General features: G+C 32.1%; 1 long non-coding RNA gene across 1 annotated transcript; it reads right to left on the bottom strand.

Annotated features, from left to right (window-relative positions):
• Positions 1 to 457: 457 nt before the first annotated feature.
• Positions 458 to 9,888, bottom strand: LOC121085508. The gene is made up of 3 exons (XR_005827089.1): positions 9,720 to 9,888; positions 5,432 to 5,587; positions 458 to 1,165 (listed from the first exon to the last, which is right to left on the bottom strand). It is a non-coding gene; the product is annotated as an uncharacterized LOC121085508 (long non-coding RNA).
• Between the last annotated feature and the right edge of the window lie 2,265 nt (positions 9,889 to 12,153).

Below are 12,153 nucleotides of genomic sequence, written 5' to 3'. Positions count from 1 at the left end.
CATTTTGATTCCTTATTATTTATCTTTCAGTGTTCAAAGTACAATACTCAAGTGCTTACCTGAATAAAAAAATATCTTGGCTCATAAACTTCTCTACATGATTTTCTAAAGCCTTCATATTCATTCACATTTTTATTCTTTTATTTTTGTTTAATTCCTTGGTCATGCACACTGTACAAACTAGTTAAGTCCAAAACAAGATCCTGGAACAAACTTCTAGTCCATTCAGTGGCAAATTCTGAATCTGCAACCCTACAATATGCACCAGCTTACAGGATTTGAACTAAGAAACAGGGCTTACGTACTTACACAACTAAAAGGAAAGTATAAATACAACCATTGATTTTCAGCACAGTGGTGTCTGAGTGTTTCATAAATATCAGCATCTCATAATGTGAGAATATAGCTTTATTATCATTTTACAGGTAGGCAGTTGAAGCAAACAGATTTTGGGACATGGAGTAGAAGAAGATAAGGATGCTCACATACAGTACAAATAAAATGTGAAATTACTTTATATTAGTATGCTTATATGGGATATGGGAGAACACAGATTAATTTCTCTTTTATTTTGAAGCAGTTTGAATGACCCTCATTCCGTATTATTCTGAGAGGGATGGCACTCTGTCTTTATTGCAGTCTTTCCCTTTTTGTAGGCAATTTTAGCAGTTGTTCCATCAAAGACAGACAGGAAAACTTGTATGTTCTCAGGCACTACTGTCTTCCCCTGCAACATAGATGACCTTGGCTCAAATCCCCAGTCAGACAAAGGACAAGATTGAACCTTGTTTTCTGATACCTTTTGTTAATACTTCTTTGTAAAGACCTTTAACCATTCAAAGCAAATCATTATTGGCTACAGTTGTACTTGGGAAAGTTCAGCCTGCTACAGATAAGATTGTGGAATCTCAGATTAGATATTTAGAAAAGTTTATATGAAGAATCTTGCTTGACTTCTGGGGGAGAGGCCACAAAAATATCTAGTTCTGCAGCTCAGCATTCAACTGCTTCATCACATGACACTTTATTATTTTTTTTCCTAGGGTTTTCTTCTTCATCAACTGTACAACTTCCTTCTCCAACAACACAGGAGGAAAGTCTTGCAGACAACATACCTCGATGTATGTCTTTGATCAATTCCTTCATCATTCCCTTTCCTGCAACACTAAGCAAGGACCAAAGCAAATGATAGAATTTTAGTTTACAAATAAGATATTTTCATAAGTTGTAACAAAAACTGCTGATCTGAAGTTGCAAAAGTCTTTTTTTTTTTTTTTTTTTAATCTAGTAATTGTGGAGGTTGAAGAGAAAAAGCTTAACTTTGAACTTTGAAAGAATACTTTATATTTACCTACAAAACTGTTTAGCTCTAAAAACTTTTTCCAAGTTAAAAAACAAAGCAACACAAAACTTGGGTACTTGTCAGTTTGTATTAATCACACACACAAAACCACAGGCTTAAAAACTTTTCAGTATTCTTAAGGTAATCATAATGTATTTTTCTTTTCTTAGTATGCTGCATCTTTTAAATATATGCTTCATTTCTTCATCATTTGGCTCTGTCCCATGTTGGAATTGCTCCCTGCTGTTAATTAGAGGTGACTATGATTTGATTAATCTCAAACATGTGTTATATATGCACAATATGGAAAACTATATTCTACATTTTTCTGCTTAAGGTATGCTTGAATGTAATGGAAATAAGCCAAACATTTTTTAATGACTCAGGACCTAATCTTATCACAATGAACAATATGGATATGATCAAAATAAGACATTCTAATCCATCTGAAGTGTTAAAAGTTCACAGAAATATGCACTAATCATGTACAGTATTTCTCAATATAATACAAACAAGATTTCAAATGCATCAATGCATACCATCTGAACATCATCGCTATGTGTAAATCTTAAGTTCTCCACCTCTCTCTTCATTTCAACAAAGTTTTATCTCAGACTGACAATTTGCTTTTCCTGGTCTCACATTGTTGGCATGGTTCCATGTATACTTTTTTGAAGACACTACTCATTTTTCAGACTTAAGGAGCTAGCAGTCAGCAATGGCTATAACATTTCTGTATTATTTTATATAGTTCTTGGTCTTGAAAGGTCTTTAATAAGTAGAGTACAACTGTAAATTAATTTATTAGCACAGGATTATTTGTAAGCTTAAATTCAATTTTGAAGTTAGTAATCATGCAGTTATACAAGAAAGGTTTGCTATAAAAGAGAATAATTGTTCTCTGTGTTTATAAGCATCTTTAAAGATCACTCAAAAAAGTTTTGAATACTTTATGTCACAGTAATGCTTATGCATTTTTGTGCAAATTAAAGTATTGTGACTATTAACAAAAGTTCTCTAAGAGATTTCCTCAGGCTATTCAAAAGAAATTATTTTAAATAAGTTAAATATAACAATTTTAATTTTAAAAAATTACAATTATTTAATTTGCTTGCTCTAATTTTTTTGAAGTAGAACTTTTTGGTTGTTGTTGTTATAATTATTAATCTACAGCCTCCAGTGGTAAAGTGAACTATAATTCTAATTAATTTTTCCTAAAGCTGTATACAAATCAATAACTATAAGCATCCCAAAGGAAAAGCATGCTGTATGGCCCTCCAAGTTCCTAATGAATGCAAATAATCTGACCTTTCTCTGACAACTATGAATATTGTTTCACAATTTTGCCATTGAAATTGCTGTAATCAGCAATTCATACAGCAAACCCAAAGCCAATATTAGTTGTAAATAACTGTTCATTACAAGACAGTGTATTGTACACTTACCATATTGAACAAACTTTATGTTTTTGGGAATCAGTTCCTCTAACATATTTTGTCGAATAAGGTCTTCAAAGAAAACATGAATGTGGTCTTTACTTATATGTTAAGAGAAGTATTTTGTGTATCCTTGAAACTCCAGTTTAAATTATTACTTTTCTATTATTTGAAATACAAATACCTTCAAACCTTGAATTACTACTTTCTAACTATAACATCTTTTTTATAAGTAGGGCAGTGAACTTGAAATGGAAGGAAGATTACAGTAAAAAATAATAAAAGCAGGATTTTGAATTTAAAAGGGGCAATACGTCCATGAAAATGAAGTATTTCTCATGCAATAATATAATAACACTGTGAATGAATGCAACAGAATGAAACAATGAGCTACTGTAGTACTACTACATCTAGTATTTCTTTCTCATAAATACTTTTCAAGCAGTGCTGGAAAAATTAACGTATAAATGGAAGCTATAGCACATATTTAACATCTATTTTAAAATTAAAAGCCTATAAAGGTTTAGGAGGAATTGAAATTAGGAACACTTGCAGTAGATCATTCTAATTTCTTCAAAACAGTAAAAATGCCTATGAAAATGCTATTTAGAACAGATTTAAAGAACTAGTACTTATATTAAATATGTTAATTATAGATGCATGTTGACCTCAAAAAAACCCAACAGGATACTAAGAAAGGAAACTGTAAAATACTCTAGTTTATCATTTATATTCAGAAAAAAAAATGAATACATATGCTCGAAAGTACCACCCTTAACTGGGTATTATATTAATTAATATGTTTAAAAGTCTCCTTATTTTTAAGACAGAAGTTATTAAATTCTTAGAAGTAATTTCACTAAAATTATTAGTTCTCTTTGTCCTATTTTCATGTTTTGCAATAGCTTTCTGATTTAATAAGCTTTCAATACTCAGAAATCATAATAGAATAGCAACTAATGTCATGTTCAAATAATATGTGTGATATTTTAAAATAACAGTCCTTCCTTGATGACATTTCCTCAAGATCTTTACTCTCTTACTTGTAATTCTTTCATGTTCAGAATGAATCCCTGCTACATCTCACTCAATATTGATCTTCAAGGCATTTCTCCCAATCCTTTTCCCAGTGTGGTCACTGAACAGTATAAAAGTTCAATAGGAAGATCAGCTGCTCATCCACTTTTTGCTAAAGCAATTTGTATTATGGATTTATTTTAGCAGTCTACAGTGGCAGTTGCTGTTTTTACTATTTAAATGCTTTGATTATCTGACCTTGCTTACTTTATCTTTTTAAGTGCCGTGCATAGGCTTTAAAGTTGATCAATAAATGGGGATTCCTCCACCACATTATGTTGAAATCAATCCTGATTCAGACTATTTGTATTTCACTCTTATGAGTCCATCTGTCTTTCTTAATTTTATGTTCTCTTTTCTTAAATAATTTTACCTGCCACTGCAAATGCTTACTGTCAGGTAGATTTCCATTGCAATCAATTCAGCTTTTCCCAGTAGTAACTATAGTGTCTGGAAAGACACAAATATATAGGATCATACCCTATACCTGGACAGTCATCTCCTATATTATTGTTGTTGTTATAAAATTTATTTATTTAAGTCATGGGTACTGTGAAAGTCAATAAACACAAATGTCAACTTTGGATATTCATTTCTTCAGTAACATTTAGAAAACAGAGTTTGTGGACTTCTAATCTCTAGCTTTATAGTTTTATGTTTATAGTTTTATGTCCTCTAAAATTAAACTAAACAGCACAAGCTTATTAATTTTTTTCAGATTTTCAATTTCTGTGAGAGAAGCAGATAAAGTAATAGAGCCAACCAGCCTCCAGCTGTGACATGGTAAACCTTAAAATTTTCTGATCACCCTCAAGCACTATAACTAGTCTTGAATTTCTGCAGTGTCAAAATTGTATTCTTTGAGAAACTTTGTTATATATGGTGATTAATCTATTTAATATAAGTAAACATTTAAAATATTTAAAGTATTTCAAGTTTTTTAACTTTTAACAAATTTTAATCTTTACCTTGCTTAATTCATAATGAAAAGGTTATCACGGGTGTAAGAAGCTTTAGCATGGATATGTCAAAATAGAAAAGGAAGAAGAAACTAAATATAAAATCTAACAATGCATTAAATGTGCTATTCACGGAGTCCTGAACATTTAGGGGATTATCTACGTAGAACATATAAAACTTCCTGAATTACTACTTTGATCTCCGTTAAATATCTCCACAAATATTCAGAAAAAGGAATACCACTTCCCCTTTTTTTATCTAAATCACACACACAGACATTAATTTATATTTCCATTAATTAATATAAATAAAAATTCATCCACTTCACTGATTTCCTGTAATGCTTACATCATAATTCATTCCTTAAGTTCTATAATTAAGCATCACAAATTTAAAATAAAACAATGAGAGATACTTAATACTAAAAAAGTTTCCATCTTCAATCTTGCAAGTTTGTGAACAGCTTTTCACATGTTTATAAAGTAATTGGTTTCACAAAACTGCTGACATTCACACGTTTGAAAGACTGAAGCCTAGAAAGCCATTAAGATCTGATACTACTTTACTCAGCTTGCTAGATAATACATTATTTTTCCATGCATAAAAAGAAACTTACCTGTTTCTTCAAATCTTCTAGTTCTTTACCTGGTTGAGACTATTTCTCCTTTTCCCGGGGCTATTGCAGGTCAAGGGGTCACTGAGGCCTTGAGGAGCTGCTGTTCTTCCTCTTTTTTTGATGCTGTTGTTCTTACCTTAAAGGTCTCCACACTTCCTGATTTTTTAAGAGAAAATAGGAATTATTCAAGTATTAAGTTTGTCAATGGTAAACAAAGTGAAGGTTTTGTAATGGCTGGGAGCAATTCTGCCTTAGTTGTAGCTCCATAGGATACACACCGTGATGTCTCTGATGAGAGGGGAAGGGCAAAAGGGGACAGGATCACAACTACCTTAAACATGCATATAATTAGAAGATGTTAATTTTAGCATAACTTAGAAAAAATAATGGGATGACAGAGGTTTAAAACATATTAGCATCAGTGGTGATGGTGGTGGTGAATATTTGGCCTATTTTGTGAAAGACATTATTAAACTTATATTAAAAACACTGTCCAAGTGAAAGTAATCACATAAAGTAACTAATAGTAAACAGTCACTAAATAAAGAAAAACAGATCAGGATTTTCATTGGTAATTGTGTATGTGCATGGAAGAGAAATTGCTTAGATATCTAGTGTAGAAAATAATCCATACTCAAAAAAAGCAGCAAATATGCAACAGTTCCTTGCACAGTGGCACAGTGCCATTTTTGTTCTTTTCTGGACATGAATAATTTCAGAAATGCAAAATTATGGTTTCTAAGATTTTGCTATTTAAGACTTCAGTACGTATACATATATTTTTAAATGAATTATTAGTAATTATACTGAAATCCCGCCCTCTCAGTAATTTTTAAAAGAGCTTTAGTTAATGCAGGATGTCCCTCCTGAAAACAGATCAGGTTTTACTGATAATTCATTTCAGGTTTCCTGGGGAGCATTCTGTCTTCTCCTTTTAAAATTCCACTAACTAATAAAAGCACCTATTTCATTAGAGGGTTGTCCTGGTTTTCCTTTAAGCACTTCTAGAATGTGTGTGTGGATGGAAGTGGGTTGCTTTTGCCACAAACCTAGCCACTTAGAAAATAAAAATGAAAATACAAAGAAGGATAAGATTTTCTTGAAGGTGTCACACAATAGCTTCTAGTATGCGATGAGGGGAGGGTTCAACTTACACAATACTTACTAACATCACTTGTGAAGATTTTCCATTATATTGTGACAGCAGACAGGAAATTTAGAATAATTCACTGTGCCAAATATTATACATTTCTGCAGAGCACAGCTTAAAAAAGACAAGTCCATACGGTTTCTCTCAGGTGGGTAAATGTTAAGAGAGAAGAATCCAAGTTTCATGATGCAGCAGCACAAAGCTGGGAAGTGAAAATTATGTTGCAGCAGAGTCCTGAAAATATGACTGTAAAAGTTAATCAATAAAATGTCTATTCCTGTCTATTCACTAGAGGCCCCAGCTGCATAGCTTCACACAATCGATACTACAAATTATTACGATTTCCAGGTTCCCACCGGACATTCCGAACAAATCTTTCAAGTGTAACAGGCTTATATTGGGGGGGCAGGGGGTGGGGTGGGGGTGCAGCAATGTTACCTAAGGTTTATTTCATCCAGGATAAGTATACAATAATATAAGCTGTGACTTCTAAAAACATCCAGTTGTTTCCCTCTGAAATACATATATTTGAGGCATCCTGTGAAATTAGGAAAAAAATTTTTATTCTATTTTAAAACTAAAAATTTTTATTCTGGCAAACCAATGAATAGAATGGACTTTTTATTGTTTTTAAATCCTGGTCAACCATTTCCTTTTTTCACCACTTCCAGGAAAATAACTTTTAACATACAACTTCACAACAAGGAAATGAAAGCACACAGAAATAGACTTTCCCCCTCAAAAGCCTTGCAAGAGCTATAGCAGAATATCAGCTCTATGTGTAGTTTTTACTGACCATTTTACGCTGAGCTGCATTTTTCTTTCTATGGTCCTATGCTCTTGCCTTGATACCAGCTGCATTTGCCAGATTAACTAAGTAGGGAGGTAGGTAAAGTCCAGGACTGTATGACTTTGAGTAAGTCAGCACCAAAGGGATGCTACTTTACAACATGTGCAGAACCCCTCATAGTGACTGAACATAACCCTTATGACATTCTCTGCCCCAGAAGACCCAGGGGACAGAGATCCATTGTTCTTTCTGTCTCCCAAGGAACAGAACAGAGCAGATGATACCAACTGTCACTGCATGACTGTTTTCAGGTACACAGTAAGATGCTGTTTTAAAAAGGAATTTAAATATTTTAAATCTCCAACTTTTTTGTTCAGTTTTTAGCTTTATTATTTCAGCTTTGCTAAAATTATTTCTTTATATCTGCACTTTTAATTTGCCAGATTCAACAAATACCTTGTGGACTGTCATCCTGCATTAATGAGTCAGAGTACTTTTTAAAAGCAATGGTATCGCATATTTCAGTTTAAAACATAACCTCAGTCAATAAAAAATAATTTTTATAATCTATAGAGCCAAGCAGTTTCCCATAACTCAAAGCTTATTATGCTTACGTACTAAAGTAACAAACTTCCAAAGTCACTGAACAAACATGGAAAATAGAACAGGAAAAGGTAGGTTTGTTAATAATTTTTGCATGTTAACAGATTCATGCAGGTTTTATTTGTTCATACAAAGTATAACATAAAACTATAAAAAAAATCCTCTGAAAAATCTTCTAGTGATTATCATTTGGCCCTCTATTTCAACATTAGCAAAACTCACTTCACTGAACTGTTGCAAAATTCTCTCAAAAGCTGTATTTCATCACACAATCGATCAGTTACAGCTGGGAGTTTCAATCCCCCTCCCCCCCACTATCTCACACTTAGTTACCACAATCAGTAGTCCTAAAAGTTTGTAACCGTTTTATTTTTAAAGAAGTATCTACAAGAATTGGCATAACATAGTATTTTGGTAACCAAGAGATCACTTGAAATGGTTAAGAAAACCCACTGTGGCAAAAAGATTCAAGATAGGTTAGGAAAGTAAATCAGTGACACTGTTCTCCCTAGAGAGGTACTAGTAATATCTTTAGAGATACAACTACAGGTTGAAAACCACCCAGCTGTTTTATTTAAAGAAATGAAGAAACATTACTGAAGACAATGCTTTTTCCATGAAGCTTTTCCCAGCCCTCAGCAGAAAAATTAACTAAAAACATTTGAACTACAGAAAGGATGAAGTTCTAGTCTAGAAGTCATTTACACTGAGCATACACTATCATATTTTGATTTTAGATACACAGTGTTTATTGCATCTGAACTTAGCAAACCTTCTCTCAGAGGAGATTTTTGAGATGGAGTTTGATGCTTGCCATCAATCTGATAAAACATCTAGCTTTAAATGTTCAGCCCACCACCAGATGAATGAACTTACTTTTGCTACCAAGCTATTTTGTACAAAGTATTCATCATGCTTTGTGTTATTACAAAACAGCTTGAGATTCTGTCTCTATACTTAGTGATTGCTTAACATAACATGACTTTAGTAAGAGGAGAGTAACTGCATGCAAAAAGAATCAACTGAAAGGAGTAATTTTTACCATATTCTAAATCTGGAAAAATTGCAATAATGAATCAGGTTCAATATAAAAATATAGTTAACATTAAGCTAATTTATAAAAGTGAATTGTTGAAAATTGGTACTTTCTAATTAAATCCCGAGAGTTAGCATTCAATCTAATAGACACTAAATTTGGCTGATAAAAGCAGAAGCATTTTTTTCAGTGCAAACTTTTATAGTATACAGTATGCGGGTTTTTTTCCGTTTATGTTAGCAACCTCATATTTGCCTTGCTGTTGTGACTAAAAGTTCAAACACTGAATTTCCTTTAATTTGATAGTGTCTTGCTTAGAGGCAGCTTCTTTAAAAAAAAAGAAAGACAATAAGACCCATATGTAACCTTTGGTCTCTAAATAGAGGAAGATGAGAATACCATTAATAGATAGGTAATAAATAATTACACATACTATTCTACTTCAACACTACCAAATCTCTTTAATTTGAAAAGTAAAACAGACCACTAATAATGGTATTTTTTCAACAGTCAATTTTTAAACATAGAATATATTTCAAAGTATACATTAATCAATCATTTAGATTAAATAGTTTATTCAATACAGTTATAGAACACATTTACAGTACATCTTACCTGAGTGAAATGATTAATACAATACATATTAAAAGGATTTACTGTTGAATTTAATGCCTTCTGTTTCTTGAATACTGAAAAAGCAGTAACTCACTTGTAATCAGTAATTTCTTCTTCAGAAGTTATAATATGTTCTCTCAGGGTCTTCAGCTCTGTCTGTGATTTTCTACTGTTCTGTTCTTGGCGCACTGTTTCTGCTATTTGCTCACTTAGCTGCTCTTGAGTTGCTTTCAAGCTGGATTCCATTAGAAGAAGTTTTTCATCTTGACTGGCAAGTTCTTGGGCTGAAAGATAAAAAAAAAAAAAAAAAAAATAGAAAAGAAAAGAAAAGAAAAGAAAAAAAAAAGCAAGCATTACATTTTAAACCCAAGCCGAGTGATATTTTTGTTTGAAATGTAATGTAGTGCAACCCTCTGTAAGAGCTGGGCAAATATTGTTTTCAGGAGAGGAGCATCATTCAGTTCCCAAATCTTGAAAGAAAAATATACCATAAATATATTAATGGTTGGATTAAGTCTCTTTCATTGTATTCCAATAAACATAAATAAAGACACTTGGATACAATATTCTGCAAACATTTAAACTGCTACCAAATCTTACTGTATATGCACACATTCAGTATTTAGTTCATTCTAAAGCAAACACTTATTGCCTTCATATGTTACAGTGTAAGTCGATCTGGAATTCAAAAGCACAGTTTTGGAATGATAGCAGCTTTTCTACCATTTCAGAATTGTAACGTATACAGTTTAAGCTCAAAGTCTTCAATTTCGTTACAATTTTTCATGAATTACAGAGCACATAGTAAAAACCCGTTCTTTTCCAAGGTCATCCAATAGATGGCAATCTTTCCTTAGACCAAAAGAAACCATAGCCCTACAATGCTAGCTCTCAGAAAAATAAGTGATTTAAGACAAAGACATTTTTCCTTTGTTCTTTGTTGACCATTTTCCTAAAAGATATATGTACGTAGGTTTTAATTTAAATATTTGACCCGTAGTACGTGCATGCATAAGTTTGTGCGGGTGTGTGGATGTATGTGTACCTACACAGACACAAATCCACACACACGTATTTGTTTTTATACTCTTTCATAAATATATGGCTTCAGGCATATAGGCACATTTATTTACCAGGTTTAAGATATCATGGAATAAAACTAATTATTAAAGCAAGTGCTTCAGAACAAGCATTTTATAGGATGCATTCCCTTTGTTATGTAGTATTCAAATTATTTTGAAATTTGACACCAGAAAATTTAAGAAATTAAAAAGCTTTTAGTGATAGCAGTTCAGTAAGTAACAGATTTCACATGATCATAAATTAAAAAAACCCACCTTTTTTTTAAAATGTGCTGTAGTATAATATTAAAGAGTGATAATACACCAGGCTTCAATGAAGTCGGAAAACAGTATTTTCCAGGCTTAGATGGATAGAATCCTTTAAAGAAAAACATTTGTGCTCTGTTAACATGATTCTGTATTTATCGTCTTTAACGTCTGACAACATTCACCATCTGCACAGGATCTAAATTCAGCTATCATATCTACATTTGTGAATTCAGAATATCCAGCAGATCGATTTCTTTATATAAAAAAAAAAATGCTTTGTTCTGTTCTCATTGACAGTAGTGGAATCCCACTCCTCACAAAACATAACAACAGTGACCGGTTCTATAAGTACAAGTACTCTATAAACTGTTTAAATTTGTGTCCCAGGAAGCTACAGAACATTAACAGCTAAATGTTCAGCAGACAGCACATATCACCCACATCTCATCTTTACTTAGTATCAAGAATATCTGGATCTCTGTGAACTAATGACTTAAATGGTTATTAATGTCAACACATTAAAAAAAAAAATAGTCTATTGAACAACTTATAACAGGTTGCCTTTCATATCTAAAAAATGAGAAATTTAGGTATAGACAACCCTAAGCTGCCAACAAGCAGTAAGAAATGTAATATATAACCAAATTCTATTTGCAGTGCATATTGGACCCATTCCTGTAATACATTTGTGCATAACTTTCTGTGGTAGATGGTCTCATTGAAATCAATATGACAATATGACTACTTATTTGGATAATGTTAATTATCTGTGAGCACCTAGTATTCAAACTGTTTGAAATCAAAAGAAAGGTAAATATTTTACATGTAAAGCTACCTCTTTTAAAGTTTTTTAGCTGTTGACTTTTTTTCAAGTAGAAGACAATACTTTCTATGTCAAATATGTTTATTTATATTTCAGGACTTATTAATTCATTGTCAATTTTATTTTAAGTAGTATTATCTGTATTATCTAGAAATGGATCTTTAACAATGCTTCAAAAGTTCTTAGAAGGAGTTTAAAGGTGTGATCTGTTGCCTGGAGATGGAATTACCTTTCAAAATTTCTTTTATTTGTGTCAGTTTTGATTTGTAAACAAATCAAATAATGCATATTTCATATTTGGCATACCTATTTAAACATACAAAAGGTTATCTCGCCGCTACTTTTAATAGTCTGTTTTAAGTCACAATGTCCTG

This window comes from Falco naumanni, chromosome 3, assembly GCF_017639655.2.
Source record: "Falco naumanni isolate bFalNau1 chromosome 3, bFalNau1.pat, whole genome shotgun sequence".
In the NCBI taxonomy this organism is placed as follows: Eukaryota; Metazoa; Chordata; class Aves; order Falconiformes; family Falconidae; genus Falco; species Falco naumanni.
The sequence above is the reverse complement of the archived record's forward strand: the minus strand, read 5'-3'. Positions and strand labels throughout refer to the sequence as shown.